General features: G+C 38.1%; 1 long non-coding RNA gene across 2 annotated transcripts in view; it reads left to right on the top strand.

The window, feature by feature from the left end:
- Positions 1–18,175, top strand: part of LOC139082354 (uncharacterized) — a 96,995-nt gene that overhangs the window by 12,192 nt on the left and 66,628 nt on the right. The window lies entirely within an intron of this gene.

Consider the following 18,175-nt stretch of genomic DNA (forward strand, 5'->3'; position numbering starts at 1 on the left):
CCTGGAATCTAAACCACGTCATGTAGGAGTGGTGGGGGCTTCTCTGGGAATATGAGCCGTCCTAATCAGGGGTTAGAGACAGCCCAGAGAAGAATAAATCAAGAGATAAAGCCCAGAGCCAGACTAGAGTAGGAAAGCTTTTGCCAAAATACCAAGCCAAAAATGAAGGAAATATATCTTATAGCATCACTAGAGTGGGGAGCAAAAACCATGCTCTGCTACAGTCAGACATATGTATTCGGAATGTTGGCATTGTTGTCTACTAGCTATGGGAATTTGGACAAATTGCTTAATTTCTCGGAATCCTAGTTTTCTTAACATATAATAGAGGAAAATAGGACATAACTTTTAGATTGTGATGAGAATTAGAGAAAAATATAGGTAAAATATTTTACAGATTGTTTGTCGGATGTGCTTATTTGTCCTATTATGGGATTGTCCCCAAATCAGGGACTCAACCAAAGACTTGGAGCTTATATAGGAGACAGATCCAGAGGGAAAAACAGAGAAACTGGATGCAGGGAGAATGAGAGGATGAGAGGGAAGGAAGAAAATTCAATACAATGCCTCATTATAACGTTTACCCCTGTGGGCAACAGGAATTGAACTTGGCTGGAACTGCCTAGGGAGCAAACAGAACACTCTCAGAATGGGTGACTTCAAGAGGAGAAGGCTGGAGCATTCATCCAGCTTCCTCCATTGGTTGAGCATCACCCTGAATGATTAACCCTTTCATGATCCCAGATTGTCCTTGTGTTTGTGGGCTCAGTGAGCTGAGCAGACAGCAGGCTCCTTTAAAGTAGAACTTCCAAGGCAGAAGTCAAAAAGATGCGGGGTACATGGTTAAAGTGAAATGCTGTCAGAGCCCCATGAATCTGAGGTCCCAGGAAACAGCAGTGGGCTGTTGCTGTACCGGAAATCAGAGGGAGGCCGTAAGAGATGTAACAGGGGTACAAGAGGTAACCACTACAGTTTTCAATAAAGTTAGTTATTATTATAGTGGTGAAATGAAAGGCGATGGACCAGTTTTCAGGAGTCATATCACAAGAACACAATTCAGAAATTAAGAGTCAGAAGAAGTGAGACAAACAGCAAATATCAAGGTGTTTGGCAAGTAATACCTTTGGACAACGTGTTGAGCAGAGGCTGTGGGTTTTAACTGGTATAATCTGCCTCTGTTGTGGCAATATTTTGATCTTCCTAAAGTGGCAGTATTAATGAGTTACTATTTCACACAGTTATTGAGAATTTAGTTGTTTCAGTGACCTACTGATAGTAGTGTGCATTGAAAAGTGCTATCTAGCCTGTCTCTCAACCCATTTCCAATTGGAAATGTGAATGCTTTAATTTTTCTTGGAGCCCAGGGTTAGTACCGTTCTATTCAACTGTTCTCACCCTCTTTTCCACAAACTCAATATATACATCTACCTCTAAACCATATCCCAAATATCTCCACTTTGTTCCATTGTCAATCTCACCACCCAAGACCAAGGCTATTTTGGCATGTCCTGCTTTCACTCTGGCTGGCCTGTCATCTTTTCTTCACAAGGATACTATGGTGATATCTTAAAAGCACGTCAGATCATTTAAATGCTATCAAGTCTTTCTATTGAACGTTGAGTAAAGTCCAATTTCCTTTTCCTGGCCTACAGAAACCTGTATTACTTGTTCCCTGATTACCTCTGATTTTATTTTTTACTATTCTCCCTATCACCTACAAGGATTTAGACACAAAGTCCCTCTTTCTGCTCTTCCAATCCCCCAAGGTCATTACGACATTGAGAATTTTCCACTTCCTGGCATGGTTTTGCCTATTCATGGACTGTTCCTCCTTATCAATCACATTTTGGAGCTTCTTTGGCTACCCAAACGAAAGGGGCCAGTGTTAGTGTGTATCAAATCACATTATTTTAATTTCCTACATAACACTAATCACTATTTTAAGTTTTTTCTTGCTTATTTCTTTGTTTATTTTCCAATTTCTCTTACTAGGACGCAACTACGTGATGTGAACGATAGAAGTGTGGGGATTATTGTCTTGCTCAAGGCTGTATCCCTAGTAACTATAATAGTTCCTGGAACATCTTATCTGTTCAATAACTATTTGTTAAGTGAATGAATGAATAAATCAATGGTCAGCGGACATACTTTGAAAAGCATTGCTGAAGGGATGTGTTCCTTAGTCCCCAAACCTAGACTGTCTGCAACATAGATTTAAGGGTCCTAAAGATTTGCCCCAAGGAACTGGGAGGAATTCATTCATTTATCAGTTCACTCTAGGAATCCAGGTGATCTTTAAATTTAGGAACAGCCTCTCCCCCTCCTCTCTTTTCAGTGACTTTCTTACCCTATCTGGAGCCTGTTGTGCAGTGCTACTGTGGTCCTTCAGCAGGTACTCACCTAACTATCATTTTTACGGGTCTTTGATGATATGAGGAGAGAAATCGAGAGTACACATTTGAAAACTTTTCTAGCAATGTAACATTCCAACACCCAAGTGTGTGACTATTTTTCTCATAATTATCCTACTGATTTTTTTAAGAAAAGAGTATCAATTTGTGATGAATCACGGGAAAGTAAAAGCTTGCCCTTCATTACAAATAGTTGGAGTTGCTATAAAGCCAGAATAGAGATAAAGCCCAGAGAAGATTCCTGAATCCCAATGCCAGCTCACCACCATGACAGCCAGAATCTTTAGATAATTACCTAGTGTAAGGTTTCTCAAATTTGAGAGTATAGAACTCTGTAAAATCAAAGCAAATGTTCCCAGCCTCTTAATATGTCCCTAAGTGACTTATAATATAGTACTTGATTTTGCAAACAAAACATAAACTCCTCATGTTTATAGTTCTTATGCAACTGTAGAACCAAAATAATTTTAAAATCAAACTATAAAACTGATAAAAATCTAAGACATTAACATTCATCTTTGTAACTTTTTCCACTGAAACTAAACTGATGCTTTTTTGGGAATGTGATACAAATCACTATGATGCAGGTTCTAGCACCGAGTACAGAAATTTCTAGAGCAGAAGCCCACAAACTTTTTCTGCAAAAGGTAAAATAGCAAATATGTTATATTTTGTTGGCCAGTTTCTTTTACAACCACTCAACTCTGCTGTTGTAGCATGAAAGTAGCCACAGACACAATGTAAATGAATGAGCATAACTCTGTCTCAATAAAACTTTATTTATAAAATTAGCCAGAGGCAGGCTATATTTTTCTGATCTGGTTCTAGAATATACTGGTGAGAGCACGTCTTCTCAGGAATATAATAATATTGGGTCCTTGGGAATACCTAGCTGTTCAGTGGGGACTGGACTTTCATTCATTCAGTTCATTCTGGACTTTTGGTAATAGCAGATGGTGAGTAAGAAATCTGAAAATAGTAATAAGGGTCTTGTACAAGCAAGTAACACCCAAACTAAATGATGTGAAAGCAACACCAGGGAGCCAATTGAAAGAAACTTGAAGAATATCTGAAAAACAAAAAGAAAGATTTAGGTAGCGGTAGGGAGCTGTTCTAACTGGCTGTACATTTTCCCTACATTCTTAGTGAAGAGAAACTGGAAGTTTGCATTAGATTTCACAGCTGCTCAGTAGTAATAATATATAAAAATGATTAATATTTATTGGAAGTTTATTAGGTGCCAGACATGCTTCTGAACTGAATGCTAATTCAAGTCATCTGGCTCTGCTGCTTGTGCCATTGGTGGGCAGAATCAAGAGTTTCATTTAACTGTATCAAATTGGAGATGCTGGTCAGCTGTTAAATACACAAGTCTAGAGTTTCTGAAAGAGGTCCTGGCTGTAGTTATGGATTTGAGAGGCATAAGCATATGGATGGTACTATGAACGTGAGATCACACAGGGAAATACTATAGATAGAAAAAACGGGGGGCCAGCCCAGTGGTGCAGCGGTTAAGTGTGCACATTCTGCTGTGGCAGCCCGGGGTTTGCCGGTTCGGATCCTGGGTGTGGAAATGGCACTGCCTGGCAAAAAGCCATGCTGTGGTAAGCATCCCACGTATAAAGTAAAAGAAGGTGGGCATGGATGTTAGCTCAGGACCAGTCTTCTTCAGCAAAAAAAGAGGAGGATTGGCAGTAGTTAGCTCAGGGCTAATCTTCCTCAAAACAAAAACAAACAAAAAATTCAAAAAAAAAACAAAAGAAAAAAGTTTACAGCACCATGGCTGGGACCAAATTCCCGTCTATGAACCATAAAGGATTACAAAACTATTCAAGATTAGAGCACTTGGTAAGCCATGGATTTTGCAAAGAGCAAAAATAAAGGTTATCTGGATTTGCATAGTAAGAAATAATTATCACCAGAGCTGACAGGTTACTGTAGATCCAATTATATATTAGAGATTCACATTCATTTTAAAATATAAAATGAGAAAATGTAGTTTGGACTAAGGACATTTTCTGAAAAAAAGATCTATTTTCCAAAAATTCTATCTATATTAAGGGAAGTAATCTTGAAGAGTCTGCATCATCATGATATAATTAGCACCTCAGGTTATATTTATTTAATCCATTGAAAGTCTGAAGAAGCACACCTCTATCTGGCAATGTCGTGATGAATAGGACTCCTAATGGAGTTAAAAATTGAAACTAATTGGTTTATGTGATTGTTATTAAGTGCAATTTAAGTTAGTTAATGGAATTTTGCTTGGCAAGGGAATAGAGTTGATCTTTGCAGATGATGTTTTACTTTGAAATAAGTTGCTGTCACCCTATTGAATCCATGGATCTAAATAAACTTGAAGTGATAATGTTCCCCTACACCCCTTGGGCTAAGGGTTAATTTTAGAGAAAATGTAGCAAGATAATTCATAGTACTCCCAATATACTGGTGTTTCTGCCTAGAATATTTTCATACACGATCCTCATTTTGAACAGCCTCCATAGAATACCAAGGCATTTACATCGGTGTGACATTTCAGTAGAGTATAAATCCATAGCCCAGTTGCTGAAATAGATTCCAATGCCACTCAATGAAGAAATAAATGATCTTTCAGGAGAAACAGACTTGGCAAGAATGACAGAAAACCTAGTTAAATAGACAATGTACAACTTAGACAGTCCTGTACATTATTCGTTATTTTTCAAGTATGATTATTTCTTCACTGGCCTGCAAAATACGGCCTGGCTAAAAATTGAAGTCAATATTTCTCATAGGTAGACCACATGGTGATGATTTTTTTAACCTATTTATAGTAGAGTCCTCTCAAATTTTTTGTATGTCATCAGTTATCCTAAAGGATAAAGGAGAGTTGAGAAACTTCAAAATGCCAATCAAGCTCATTTCCTACCACTTGCCATTTCAAGTTTGGCTCATCTCTTTCCAGCCTCTTTAAAGAAAGCAAGAGGAATGATATCGAAATGGAAAATGGAAGTCCGGTCATTTCTTAATTAGCTTCTGGATGAATTCTTTTGCAATATAATTATTTCCAAAAGAATCTAAATTGCAGCATTTTGGATGCACACGCTCCAGCTAGTGATCAGATCGACAAGAATAAATCTGTGTGTGTTGGTCACATATAAGTTTCATTTGGAGGTATGAACTTGCCATACACGAAGAACATCACTCACAGTAAAGTGGACAAAGTAAGAGTAAAGATCATCTATGTACATCACCATGCTCTCCACAGTGTTTGAGCTTTCCTCACTCTTCAGGGAGTGATGATTCACATCTCAGGCATCCTGCAGACCAGATTTCATACCCATTTGGGTAGCAGTATTAAATTATTTCATTCCCCTGCATTCCACAACTGCTCTTCACAACAGCTTTACGTGATATTTACCTCACAGGTTTCAGTACCGGAAGAACAAAAGAGATGTGTTATAGACAAGGGCTCTAATTGCTTAAGTGCCTGCATCAGATCACATTGTGCATTCGAGTCATAAAAAAATCAAGTTTCTTGGGGCCAGCCCAGTGGCATGGAGCTTAAGTTCGGCACTCTGCTTTGGTGGCACAGGGTTCTCTGGTTTGGATCTCGACCTCGGGCGTGGACCTACGCACTGTTTATCAAGCCATGCTGTGGCAGGCGTCCCACATATAAAATAGATGAAGATAGGCACAGATGTTAGCTCTGGGCCAATCTTCCTCAAAAAAACCCAAAAACAAAAACAAGAACAAAATGACAACAAAAAAAATAAGGTTTCTTGATTCTAAGACCAGTGACAAAGGAAGGAAAAATGTAACTGATTAATATTTATTCTGCATATACAGTAGGCCATTGTAAACCCTTTCTATACATTAACTCACTTATGTTTACCACAATGGTGGGTTCTACTTGGTATTTTTCCTGCTTACAGATAAGGAAACTCACGATCCCAGAGGCTAACTCTCTTGGCCAAGATTACACAGCTAATAATTCCATTCTGGGATTTAATCAATGTTCTTTTCAACACACTATACTACTATCAGGTCATGGAGAAAAGAACTTGTCCATTTTTACAGAGAGCAAGAATTTTAAAATGATTGATGAAGTTGATACCCTCAACTATGGGGGAAAAGGGCCAATCTTTCACAGGGCTTTACTCACTAAAGCAGAATCCAGAAAACCAGAATACTTAGGAAATAGGATGCTTAGCGTAATTGAATTTTCTTGATTTATGAGACTTAGCCTTATGGTTTCTAAGCATTTTGACAATCTGTCTAATGGATATATTGATTCCCTTACCTTAGTAATCCCGGTAGTATTTTTACTTACAAAAAATAAGGTTATCCTGCTAAACAGTAATTATTATAATACAGGACTGTAAATACAGAAATGTTGCTAGATGTTTACTGATCTTATTCCAAGACCAGGATCTCACACATGGCAGATATTTAATAAATGTCTACTAATGCTAAAAATGGTTTCAGGACGTCCTTTGAAAGTCATGCATTTCTTCTGTCTCTTAAAAGAAGGAAAAAATAAATCTTGGGGCAATGGAAGGATCTGTATTCAAGGCATTTAAATTATTATACAAGCTATGGCTATATTAACCCTTTATTGTTGTTAGTGCCGCCTGACTCCTAGTGCCCCTGTGTCCAGCAGAGCCGAGCCCTGCCCGGTGTTTTTGCACCATCCTCTCACCTTCTGGCGCTGTATCAGACAACGTCCCGCTGCTATTCATAGGGTTTTCATGGCCAGTGTTTTCGGAAGTGGGTGATCAGGTCCTTCTTCCTAGGCTGTCTTAGCCTGGAAGCTCCGCTGAAACCTGTCCACCATGGGTGACCCTGATGGTATTCAAAATACCTGTGGCACAGCTTTCAGCATCACAGAAACATGTAGCTGCCACAGTATGACCACCGACAGACGAGTGGTGTGGTTCTCTGACTGGAAAACAAACCCTGGGCCATGGTTGCAAGAGTGCTGAATCTTAACCACCAGACCACCAGGGCTGGCTTAACCCTTTATAGTGGATTATAAACTAGATACCCTAAAACACATTCTCTGTTTCTAAAGTCTTCTGTGGTTTCATGCTGCTTAGTGGATAACATATAAGAAATGCACAAGGTTTTTCAGAAATTTGTGTCAACCTTCTCTTCCGTCACTACCTTCTCCCATCCTGGCCTGCCAAGCCACCCTGACATGACTTACACTCTCCAGAATGGATCAGACATCTTCCACTTTCATGCCTTTGCTCATGCTGGTTCCACAGCTGGAACTGCCTTATCTCCATCACTACATTTCCACGTTTTACTCATCCTTCATCATTGCACCCAAAAGCCACTACTATCAAGAACTTTCTGGCCACCTGAATATGCTAATTTTTTCTTTTCCTAAACCACTGTGACCTTAGGAATTCATTTTGTTACCTCAAATTTTATTTCAGTATGTGTCTCCCCTATCTGATTAAAAGTTACCTGATAAAAGAAACTAAGACCTCACAATTCCCTTCAAAATTTCTGTAAATATTTGTATATGTAATGTGATATGCCAGCTACTATAATTACTCAAAGTTTTTATCTTGCAGGTGCTAATAATCTAAATTAGAAATGAAAGTTCGTAAAATGTTTCCTGTTGATTTGATTGATTAATGCATATACAATATTCTTACTAGACAATTTCTTTTCCTCAGACTTTTGGAGACAAAAAGTCATTGTCTTCCACATTGAATGTTCCTGCCGAGAGGAGTGTGAAGCCAGCTTGGTTATATCTTCTTTGTGGATAATTTGCTTTTTCTGCTCAAATGCCTAAAGAAAACTTTCTTTGTACCTGCAGTTCAATAACTTAAACAGGATGCATGTTGGTGCTGATTATTTCCTATCACATTTTATTGAAATGCTGTCTATTCTCCGTATCTGCCAATTTAGTTCTATTTTCAGTTCAGGGAAATCTTCTTCTACAAAGGGTTTGAAAACACATCCTCCTTCTTCTCATTCTTGGTTGCTTTTTAGTTTTTCCTGTATTTCAAGTATACCTATTTTTCTTATTGTCTAATTGGTTTACTCTTTTTTGTCTTTCTCACCTACATTATTTCTGATTATCCCAAGTTTTGTTGTTGTTGTTGCTGTAATTTGATTTTTCAGCTGACTCTGTTTCATTCCTTGCTGGTTATAATTTATGTATCAATTCAGTAATGATGTTATTTTCTTCATCAGGTGTTCAATATATCTTTTCATCTTTTGTTGTTAGTTTATCTGCATGTCTTTCAGACTTCGGTTTATTAATTTCAGATAGTAATTATATTTGTTCTAAATTGTAACACTTGTGAAGAATTTTCTTTTGTTTATTTTTTCTTTTAGATTTGATTATTTGTCCTTGAAATACTGTGTTGCTATTCCTCCTTGTTTTAGCTAAATCTGGGTAGTTGCTATGCCATTTTCTTTGTCATTTTGCTCACTGCCGGGCAGCTCAGTGACTTCTTGAATACTGACTCTTTCCCTTCCTTATCCGGGATGAGTTTGTTTTCTTTACCAAAGAGTAGTTTCAGGGTTAGATATTTGGTGTTCTGTACACTCCTCTGCAACTTAGTGGCATGGGGAAGGGGAGTTGTCCAAAATAATGGATGCACAGTGTTTTTGCACTAGCTGCGCTTTTTTTTAAATGTTTGGTTACAGGTGCTCCATTAAGATTCATTTCTCCTAGTTGTAAAGTATAATCTATTCTCATGGCATAGCGACCATTGTGCTTTGGATTATTCCCCCAATTTCCCAATTCAGAGTAGGTCTGGAGACTTGAGTTCCTTCTTCTTTTTTTTTTTTTTTGGTGAGGAAGATTCGCCCTGAGCTAATATCTGTTGCCAATCTTCTTCTTTTTGTTTGAGGAAGGTTGTCCCTAAGCTAACATCTGTTCCAATCTTGCTCTATTTTGTCTGTCCGATGCCACCACAGCATGGCTTGATGAGCAGTGTATAGGTCCATTCCTGGGATCTGAACTTGTGAATCCTGGGCCACTGAAGCAGAGCACACGAACTTAACCACTACACCACCAGGCTGGCCCCAAGTTTCCTTCTTTTACTGGTTTTTCCAGTGACCATATCCACTACTCTCCAGCAAGGACACAGAGAATTTAAGGATAACCACTTAGTTTGCTTCTTTCAAAATGTTGGAGATATGGAGAAAATTCTCAGGATCTGCCAGTTTATTAGTAAGGCATCTAAGATTGAAAGCTTTGCTGAGATATCCAGACAATTTAAGCTACTATATAAATTTCTTTTTCATTACATGACCTCTAATTTCTGAAGCATTAGATGGTTTTCTTTTCCATGTTTCGTTGCTGATGGTAAATTTTTCTTCCTTTCTACTATATATATTTTCATTCATTATATTGGATTCTTGGTTGGGGCAGGGGAATTCTCTTAATCAGCTTTCTTTTGTGATCTTAATCCTGAAGTCCTTGTTCATCTCTTTTTAGATGACCTTTCTGCTGCCTCTATAAAGGCCCAAACTCTGGACTTATTTCTGGCTTAAGCAATCCTCACTTATAATTGCTATCCTAATGCCCTCCCCCCCACCCCCAACAGGAAGCTTTACTTTCTTTTTGGTGATGCCATCACAAACACTAGCTCTATTTTAGGCACTGTTAGAATAAAGAAGTTTGAGCCTTCTGCAAGAAGTATGTCATTTTGCTAAGGAAAAATAAATGACACAACCTAGATGTTAAATTTTGTTGTGACAAAGATAATAAACACAGATGGAAATAACAGTGATATTTGAAGGAATAAAGAAGACTTCATGGAGATAGGGATTCAAATCCCTCTATTTTTAAAAGAGGATAAATTTGAGTAGGATTTTTAGGGAGCAATGAGACTTGGGCTTTTGAGGATAGGAGGAAATGGTGCTTGGGCAAAGAGGAGAAGAGAGAAAACATGGACTGTATTTGGATGCATCGGATTAATCAGTTTGGCTCTAATATAAGGCACAAGGAAGAATGTGAGGTGATATTTTAAAAGGACAGAAATCGTGGGGACTCTGAGTGAAAACTTTAGTGACTTTATGACTTTAACCTTTAGCTTTGGAAGCTGCCCACAGATTTAAGTGACTTCCCATGTCAGATTCCATGTCTCTCACTTGAAACATTTAGATTCGTTTCCTCCTGTTGAGAAAAATAAGCTTTTCCAGCAGCCAACCTCATCTTATTGAGTTCAGATTCTAGCAGCCTGACATTAGTAACAAGAGATTAGAGGTGCGAACTTCCTCAATTTATGTTAACAAGGTGCTAAATGCAAAGGCCAATTATGGCTACTCCTGAATGTCAACTTACTGTCGCCTGAATATCCAGTGAATGGGCTTGATCAGAGTGTAGCCTGTGTCCTGTGGTATTTATAGGATTCTCAGCTGAAACTTATTGGATTCCGGGAAGTGTGCGTTGTAGATTCCTCAGGGTATTGAGGAATTTTGTGGGTTCGCTATAAATGCCCCAGATGTTTTCCAGAACACCTGGCAATAAATTCCAGCCTCTTTGACTTCCCATTTCTTCTGATGCAGGGTTATTAAATATGAAATATTGCATGCTGAAATTCACATAAAACAGCCTAATTAGTAATAAGAGGAAGTGAGAGCAAGGGCACACGTGGTAAGAAAGGGATCATCGAGGGGCTAAGGATAGGGATCTATAATTGCAAAAACACAGGTAACTCAATCCTGTCCAATGATTCGGCGCCCTGCCTAGCCTAACAATTCCCTCCTGCTTACCTTCTCCGGTTGTTCGGGCTATTCTCTCTTCTTATGAAGATTTCTGTTGTATTTTAAAAATAAACAGTTTATTGTAGGATAGTTTTAGATATACAGAAAAGTTGTGAAGACAGTATGGAGAGTTCCCATATAACCCTCACTCAACTACTGACATAAGAAAATACTAGGATACAGACCCAATTCACTATAGAGTGGAAAGGTTTTTTGTTTTTGCTTTTATCCCCCCTAATTCCTGTCCTACCTTCATCATACTCAACGTTATGCCCTAATGTACTTTCTCAAAAATTCTAATAGAATAAGCTTACTAAAATGGTATCGTGACTCTGGTCCATTTATGTTGTTTTTTGTGCCTACAACAGAGTTACTCAAGGCATAGTCATGGACATTTTCTGGTCTACAAAATGTTTGTAACCAATCCTCAAGGCAATAAGAAACTTGTGCCAGAATTTGAATCATCTCCCTTGCTGAGTTTCTTGTAGCAAGACATTTTTTAGGAAGGAAGCCATGCGTTGATTTGCAGTCTGGTGCCATCCTCTGGTACAGTCTCACTGCCTTGTCTGTCTGAAAGATTCCTGCTCATTCTGCAAAACCAACTCTCTGCATTCCTGCCCCTGAGAAGCCTCTACAATCACGTGGACTTTTGTTTTTCCCCTCTGCCTAACTAGTCTTTCTCCAGATCTTGGACAACCACCAGAAAGTCAGTACTTGAGCAAGGTCCTAAAACTTTATTAAAGAGTTAGGTATGCAGAGGAGGGGTCACAATGTGTGTCGAATTGCATAAAACTCAGTTATATTGAGTCAAATTGAAAAATTGATGATTGCCTATTTTCCATAGCTAGATCATGAAGAAAAGAGGTTTAATTTGTTTAGGATTTAGGATTAAAAACATAGGTAACGAATATTGATGTGATGGAGACTATTGTTGTGAATGCAAAATAGCATTAAATGAATAGAAATTTGCCCATATCCTCCACTTTTTGGCAATATTTTTATGTTGATCTCCCAGTACCAATCCTTGGTGTTTACTGCCTATTACTTATAATGACAATGTTATAATACTCTTTGGGTCTTACCTAGTGTATTTGTCAGCAAGTAGAACAGCATTTTTTTTTTTTTTTTAAATTTAGGAAAGCCTCTTTGAAATAAGAGAGTGTGACACTAACAGGAAATAGAATTCATTTCCTAGGTTCTAAACATGTACTCTTTATCAGTAGTAGCACCACACAGAAAAGTACTCTTCAGTGGATTAAATACCCATCCATCACTGTAAGCAAATAGAGGAGCTCTAAGTTCTAATCTTAGGGTATAGAGTAGTGGTCCTCAACCAAGGATGATTTTGCTCCATAGGTGATATTTTGCAAAGTTTGGAGACCTTTAATCATTTTGTTGCAACAAGGGCAGGGCTGCATGTTATAGCCATCTAGCATGCAAAGGTTAAGAAAGCTGCTAAACCCACAGTACACAGAACAGACTTCAAAACAAAGAATTATCTGCCCTAAAATGTCAACAATGTCAAGGTTGAAAAATCGTGGTCTAGAAGATACCAGATGCACACTAAGAGATCAATAGATTTTTGTTGGAAAAAGTATGAATCTACTCATGAGGGAAGCAGAAGTCATACATGTTATATATGTCAGAGAACATAGAAGGGTACTTAAATTGAGTGCTTATAAAAACTTTCTAGAAGAAATCATCTTTAAGATAAATGTCAGTAGAAAGCTAAGTATTGATCAAGAGAATAAAGTTGAAATGAGTTTTATAGGAAGGGTGAACTACATTCAAAAATGCTTGAAAACATTAAATAAGTTAGTATTTGAAGGAAACTTTATACAGTTTGGTATTAACTAAAAGTGAGGCAGGAAGTGGGTGGAAATGAGGGTAGAAGGTAATGAGGTAGATTCCGTGTCATTAGAAGTCTTGGACCTCTTAGAAGAGAATCCCCAGAGATGAATGATGATCCAGAGTTTTTGTATTTAAAGATTTCACAATCCGAGATGTAAAACCTACATGTAAGATAAGAAATTTTAATACTGTGCTTTAAGTGTTATGATAGAGATACAGGGTGACAAGACTGCGTATAGGAGAGGGAAATAACCAAAGTAGAGAGGAACTGGAAAGCCTTTCTTGGGTGAGGTGACATGGTTATATTTAAACTGAATCCTACAGGATGAGTCACAGTAAGCTAGATGACAGTGGAAAGTGGTGAGGAGTTTATTCCAGACAAAAAGGAAGATGCACAGAACAGGGAGGAGAAAGATTCTGGAAAATGTCATATTTCAAGTAGTCCAGTATGGGTACCACATATTGCAGGAGGTAAAGAAAGTAATGAGAGACAAGTTTAGAAAAGAGGGGGAAGGGGTCAGAAGATTATGAAGTTTCCTTTATGATAACGCTGAAGGTTAGACTGGCCATTGGATGCCACTGAAGGAAATAAAGCAAAGGGTTAACCCCATCACATTTATGACTTAGGAAAATCTCTCTTTAGAAAGTGCGGTTGGAGGGGCCAGGCTTGGAGCCAAGGAGGCCAGTCAGCAGACCTTGAGGGCCACCTAAGCAAGAGTAACTAGTGGTTCCATTGAGACCTTCTAACTTACATGACATGTTATTTGGTTATCACTTTCAAAATATGAAGGAGATAAAATATCTATGCAATAAATGTTTTTAAGGAGTTCCCCTAAGCATATCACCATTCTAGAAAATGTAGACATGCAGGTGAATAAAATATGGACACTGACCTCCAGAAGTTACAGGAGAGACAGAACATGTATATATTCACTGACACCTAAGGTAAGAAATGATGCACTCCATGAAAAGGATGCAGAAACATTGCGATGAGAATTCAGAACAGGTGGAGGATAACTTCTGTGTAGAGAATCAGAAAGGATTCTATGGCTGTGATGGCAGTAAAGCAGACTACTATTGTTGTAATAATTTATATTAAAATAATAGGTGACAATTTTTAAGCATTTATTAAGTGTTAAGTGCTTCGTGGACATACAACGATCTTAAGCGTTAAGCACAGTCATCATCTTTATTTTACAGATTAGGAAACTGGGGTGTGAAGAGGTTGAGGGATGTACCCAAGGTCATTCAACTGTTAAATGGCAAAATCAGAAATTAATCCAAGTGTGGATGAAACAAATAACATTTTGAAAGATTGAGAAGGGAGAAACAGCCTTCCCCTGTGGAGGAAAGATCATCATTATGGGCTCTGAAGCAGGGCATCCCAGACAACATATGGAGAAAATGGAATGGTTTATCTTGCCAGGAGCCTGCATTGGAAAAGGATGTTCAAATCAGCAAATATTTCCGAGCCATGTGGACAAACAAACCCCTGAGAATCTTTCATAACTTAGATTTCTCATTTAACATCATACCATAAGTAAACTGCATGACTAAGGTGAAGTATAGACGGCCTTCCATTGCTTCGTTCCAGCTCTCTGAGGTGGGCCATCTTGAATGGTTTAAGGCAATTATTTGATCACACATTTCCTAATTGACAAAAAATGTTAATAGTATCTTCAAAATCCCTCATTCCCTAGCTTCCAGCGGAACAAGCACCGAACAGATGCCAAAGACAGCTTGGAAACTTCCAAAAGGGTTTGAACAGCAATTACTATTAGTCCTTTATCTGAGGCATCCAGCGTTGGCATCAGAAGCAGCCATTGTGCTTGCCAAGGGGCTCAGGTGGCATTCTGCAGGGACTACTTACTTGTAACACCATGCAGTGGTTTGTATTCCCCTCAAAATCCAAGACAAAAATAGAGACGAAGAATATGGAGAAAATTGGAAGAAAAAAATTGTTTCAAAGAAATGTTGTCTTTTAATAGTTTACGACAAAGTTCACACTCAAGACTGAGCATTGGTCAAAAAGATTCTAGCAAAATTTTGTGCAACTTCCCACCTTCTTCTAATATGTCTGGCTGAACATTTCCTCTGCCTTAAAAAAAGTGAGGGTGATGGAATGTCCGGTAAAACCATGACTTTTAAGTCCCCAGCCATCTTCAGAGTCACAGCTCCCTCCTTACTCTGAGCCCTCTGAGCCCTGACCTCTGCGGGACCTTCACTCTTGTTTGTTTTGGCCTCTATCTGCTCTGCTGCAGTCCTACTGATTTTTCTTACCCTCCATCCTCTCGTCTAAACTGTCTTCCCCAACTGTATTTCAGGCCAACATTTAATTTTTCCCCTGGTTACACTTTTCATAAACACTTCAATTTTAGCCCTTATTCTAAAGTATGGCTTGCAGTCAAGCTGTGAAAGACAGAAAAACAACCACTTTGTATACCTCAATTTTAACACCCATAATAATGCATTCTGATTATCTTTTGTGTGTCAGTTTTACCAACTAGATTTTGAGCTCTCCAAAAGCTGGTACCAGGTCCCATTTATCACTATTCTCCTAATCCTGGCGCAGAATCTGACACACAGCTGATAATGAATCAAAAGAAGTTAAATAAATGAAAAGTGAGGGTCCTTCATCTGTATAAAAAAAAAAAAAAGATGTTTCTATACTTAACAGAGTCCCCCGTATTTGGGGAAAAGTTTTATTTTCTCTATTTCTTAGCATAATGTGGGCTGTGGGGTCAGATCTGGGGTCAAATCCTAACTCCTTCCCTTTGTACTTGTCTTACTTTTACAAGTTAATGAAGCATTGTAAAATATGAACATTAATAATGAGCACCTTGTGGAGTTCTTACTGGAAACAAATAAGATAATGAATGTAAAGGCCTCATCCTAGTGCCTAGTGTAAACTGAACTCAATTAATATTAGTTATTAACATAATTGTTATAATTAATACTCAGGTAAGTCTCTTAATTCTCTCTAAGTTGTATTGGGCTCAGAGGTCTTTGGGTTATTGTTTTCTCTCTTCCTCCACCTAGAGTGAAAAAACCTGACCCTTTAAAAATACAAATTGTTTCCCCTTTTAGACCTTCAGAAAGTTCTGTCTTGATTCTCACAATCCATGATGTAGACTTGAATGTGGACAAGGACCAGAACTCAAGACTCTAGTTTTGAGCATTGTGAGGCTCTCACGACATCTTAGAATCGTCAGGAATTGAGATCAGGATGAAGCCATGGGCAGGATGAATGGCCACGGTGTAGTGTGACTTCTGGGATAAAGAAAAAGATAGGAAAACAAGGGACATGTGAGGTACACGGTGAGGCTGCTCTTGATTCGGACCTAGGATAGCATCTGGATCCTCCAGTCAGATATGTGGTCCCTAAGAACAGAAAACTCTAGTGGAAGGTTCTTACCCCAGTGAGGTATGGGGTTTTGTGTTTCTTTTTCTTTTGAATTTTAATGAAAACTATTGAATGAAAACTAATTCGAAATATTCACATATATCATCCAGATTTAACAATTATGAGATTTTGTCAAATTTGTTTCATTTATCCTTTTTGTAATTTATTTTGTGTACTGATGTATTTTAAAGCAAATCACAGACAAAATGTCATTGACCTCTGTGTATTTCATGAAGTATATCTAAAAATGAGCATTTTCTTACAAATCACATTATCATAACTAAGTAGAATTAGCAATATTCCCTATATTGATTTAATAGTGGTCCATATTAACATTTCCTAAGTTACATCAAAACGTGTTTTTACAGTTGCTTTGTTTATATTAGGATCCAAACAAGAGCTGCCATTATACTCAGAGTGTCCCTCACATTTTTTTCATTTGCTTGACTTATTGCAGACCCCTGTGAGTTGTCCCTTAATGAAAGTTAGCACTAGAGGCTTGATTAGATTTTCATTTTGTTTTATTCAAAAAGAATAGCTCATAAGTCATCGATCACATCAAGACACACACGTCTATGTACCTCACTTTCAGTGAGGCTAGGTTAGGGTTGTGACAGCCTCATGAGTCCATTATACAAAAGAGTTGGTGGGGAGGACTGGTCCTTCTCCACAGATAGTTTTCAAAGCACTGACCTGGATCCTTGCAGGCTATGATGAGGATTTTGGGCTTTATGCTAATAGCTTTAGGAAGGTATTGGAGATTTTTGAGCAGATTAGGGATATGATCTATTATGTTTTGTTGCTTTAATCTTTCTAGTTCTTGCAACTGGTCTAGGGAGGCCAGTGAGGAGGGTACAGTACTTTCTACATAAAAAGATGGTAATGTAGACCATGGATATAAAGGGGAGTGGTTGAGATATATTTGAATACAGACCCAATAAGTATTGCTGGCAGACTAGATGTGGGGTCTGAGTGAAAGGGAGGGGAAAAGGACAGAAAAATAAATTGAGCAAGGATATATGCACAGAAACACAGGGAAACCCTCTTTCTTCCATAATATGTGTGCATAATATTGAGATGGAGAAGAATTATTTCCCATTTATGATGCTCTATAGGGTTTAGTAACTTTCAACTTCGCTTCTTAGGAGGGAGATGATGGTAAGCAAAATTGGAAGGTGGCTCCAAGATTTCTTGTGCCTACATGTGCATACTCTATGCAATCGTTAAGACTAGAAATACGATGGAATTCACTCTTGTGATTAGGTTATGTTATGTAGCAGAATTGACTATAAGAAAGGGAGATATTCTGGGTGGATGCCAAAGGGATGCAGGAGCCAACTAAAGAAGCTTCCAGTGACTAAAGCTGAAAGAAGTCGAGTAACAAAATAAATAAATAAATAAATATTGTATTATAACCCAAAGTGCTAAATAAACATCCATGAGTTCATACTGATATAAATAAATGACTGAACAAATAAATAAATAGGGGCAAAGAAACAAATATCTTGTATATAAGATTTCCAAATAACTTATGTGAATATGCTACATTTACAGAGGTAGAATATAACTCTCCACCCCTTAAGTGTACACTGCACATTGTGACTCACTCCAGAGAACAGTATGGAAAGGGGCAAAAACAGAGTAACTTTACTGACCGCAACCACTTTAAGCCACTTGGCCAAAGTTAACATCAATAGTGATGTCATATGAACAGCGTGCGCCCTTGATAGAATGTGATGAGAATGGCACTTTATCTTTCTGATCTGCCTATAAACACATTATCCCAGTCTAA

Source organism: Equus przewalskii, chromosome 3, assembly GCF_037783145.1.
Source record: "Equus przewalskii isolate Varuska chromosome 3, EquPr2, whole genome shotgun sequence".
Classification (NCBI taxonomy): domain Eukaryota; kingdom Metazoa; phylum Chordata; class Mammalia; order Perissodactyla; family Equidae; genus Equus; species Equus przewalskii.